The 2,834-nt window shown below is 49.7% G+C and overlaps 1 non-coding gene across 1 annotated transcript; it reads left to right on the top strand.

The window, feature by feature from the left end:
* Positions 1–560: 560 nt before the first annotated feature.
* On the top strand, positions 561–667 carry LOC138985065 (U6 spliceosomal RNA). The gene has a single exon (XR_011462303.1). It is a non-coding gene; the product is annotated as a U6 spliceosomal RNA (small nuclear RNA).
* Positions 668–2,834: the final 2,167 nt, after the last annotated feature.

The raw sequence follows: 2,834 nt of genomic DNA, 5'->3' as shown, positions 1-2,834 counted from the left end.
CTATTATTTTCACATCACACTACGGTTACTGCAGATATTTTTAAATACCATTTCAGCTCAGCTCATCACTAATTCAAGATCATGATAAGTTATTGAACCTGTCACTAGATGTTATCCAAGTTCTCAGTATTGTTACATAACTACTCTTAAATTCTGATCAAGGTATCTCAGTATATTTGGTTTCCCTTGACATCCTCTGCATTTTGCTTCATGCATTTAAAACTATGATCCTGGGGAAGGTCCATGGGTTTCCCCTAACTGCAGGAGGAATCCATGCCACAAAACTGATTAAGATGCATGGCCACTCAGAGAACAACTGGCCACTTTTTTTTTGTTTTATTTAAAAAAGAAGAAGAACCTCACCACAATCCAAAGAGTTAATATTTATGGAGCCCTTACCACATGCCAGACATTTTCTGTGTGTTGCTGCATTGTAGCTAGAGCTGTTATTTCCATTTAAAGCCAAGGCACAGTGCACTGAATGGGATAACGTGGCCATGAGCACGCAGCAGTCATGGTAGGCGCCAGGAGTCAGCCTTGACCTTTTAAACCCAGTACTTGTGCTCGCTTTGGCAGCACATATACTAAAATTGGAACGATACAGAGAAGATTAGCATGGCCCCTGCGCAAGGATGACACGCAAATTTGTGAAGCGTTCCATATTTTTACTGTACCAGCATCTGCCCACAGGAAGGTGTCCTCGTCAGAGCCCCGCTTGCCCCACTCAGACATTTGTAAGCCAGGCCAGCATCAGGCTCCTGGTGGAGGATGGGACTGCAGAAGCTGTGGTGACCTGTAGAAATCATCAAGTGCAGCAGTTCTAGGGCTGTGTCCCAGTGAGTGGACCTCCCTCCTCGAGTTTGTCCGAGGGCCGGGGAAACTGGCCTTGCAATTTACGGGGCCTGGAGCCCAACTTGAGTCCTCAGCTGAGGTGGATGAGCCCTTGATTCTCTTCCTCTGGACCCTCTGTACCAGTTTCTCTGTCCCCGCCCTATGGTGCTTTCTTTTGAGCTGGAGAGAAAACCCTCCAAGATCATCCCATTAGAAGCTCCTCAGCTACAGCGATTCCAGTGTGGGGAGTCCCCTTTCCTGACTCGAGTGAACCCCAAGATCTGACTGTCATGCCTCTCTATCCAGGAGCCTGAGCACCCCAATGCCCTGGGGGCCTTAGTTTCCTCCTGCTAACCGAAACTGCAGTGGCTGGAGATCTTGAGGCTGGGCTTCAACTCCTTTCCCTGGTCATGGCCCTTACCTTCTCTGAAACTGAACCAGGACCCCAGATCCTTGGATTCACAAAATGCTACCCTGCTGTTATTGCTCCGTATTCTAATGCCAACTTGCCTTGAGGAAATTGTGGAAATCATAGTGCTGTTGCCTTTCCTCTCTAGTAGGTGTCGAGGCACCTGTACTCACAGGTGGTCCTGAGCACCTGGATTCTGTCTTTGTGGCAGGGACTTGCCCCTCATGGGTTTGCTCCTGACAGGTTCCTTGCTCTACAATAAAGCTCTTGGGATGTTTCTCACTTTCAAAAAAATTAAATAAATAAACCAAGTACTTGAGCTTTCACCATTCTCAGGCAGACTGCCTGCAAGGCCTGGAGAAGCTCAAATTGAGTGTAGCTCACCCTCGAGGGCTGAGGGCTGGGCTGTAGCCAGCTCAGTCCACAGGAGGGAGGTGGTCTCAGGGGCTCGAGTGTTCAACTCACCTGGGGTGACTACGGCCAGGTCTGATCCCACAGGCACCAGGCAATCTTCAGTCCCCTAGGTTTACCCTGGTTCCCCTGTCCCTTGCAGGCCTGGATAAACCAGACTGGAACCCCAGTGTCTTAGGGGGCTTAGGGGGCAGAGCTCTCCCCAGGACAGACACACACTCTAGGGCTCACCTCCTTCAGCATCTTTCTTTCCCGTGCTGCTTCTAGCCACCAGCCACCAAACCTTCCTTCCCCGGTTTTATGATGTTTGCTCCCACCAGGCGCTGCAAGATGTCCACCATGAACTAGAGGTGGTCCAGGTCACACATGCCCTCTACCATCCTTCTGGTTCTTCCCAGCTTCCTAACCCCGTCTCCTTCCCTCCTTCCTCCCTTTCTGAGGCAACAGGCCACAGCCCCCTTGTCTCTTGGAACAGTTCCACAATTTTCACCTACAAGGACTTTCCCAAATGGTTTGTTTTCTGAAGGGGAATTTTTGTAAACAACAATTTTCTCAAGTAGTTGTATGTGCTCAGTGATATCTGACTCTTAGTGACCGCATGAACTGTAGCCCACCAGGCTCCTCTGTCCATGGGATTTTCCAGGCAAGAATACTGTAGTGGGTTGCCATATCCTCCTCCAGGGGATCTTCCCAATCTAGGCATTGAACCCAGGTCTCTTATATCTCCTGCATTGGCAGGTGAATTCTTTACCACTAGCACCACCTTGGGGATAAGGCAATGGCAACCCACTCCAGTGTTCTTGCCTAGAGAATCCCAGGGTCTATGGGGTAGCACAGAGTCAGACACGACTGACACAACTTAGCAGCAGCGCCATCTGGGAATCCCAGCGTTTTCTGTCTCCCTAATCACTAAACTGGGTCCTGTCTTATTTCAGGCTGCTATAACATAATGCCATGGATCAGGCAGCTTAAACAACCAAGGTATTTGTCAGTTCTTGAGGCTGGAAGTCTGGGATCAGGTCGCCAGCACGGCTGGGATCCGGTGAAAGTCCTGTTCCCAGTCCTGGACTGCTAACTAACTTCTCACTGTGTCCTCCCACAGCCGAAGGAGTGAGGGAGCTCTCTGGGGTCTCTTTGATAAGGGTATTAATCCCGTTCACTCTCATGACCCTAACCACCTCCT

This window comes from Bos mutus, chromosome 2, assembly GCF_027580195.1.
Source record: "Bos mutus isolate GX-2022 chromosome 2, NWIPB_WYAK_1.1, whole genome shotgun sequence".
Classification (NCBI taxonomy): domain Eukaryota; kingdom Metazoa; phylum Chordata; class Mammalia; order Artiodactyla; family Bovidae; genus Bos; species Bos mutus.
Note: the sequence above shows the minus strand (reverse complement) of the source record. Positions and strands in the feature narration are given on the sequence as shown.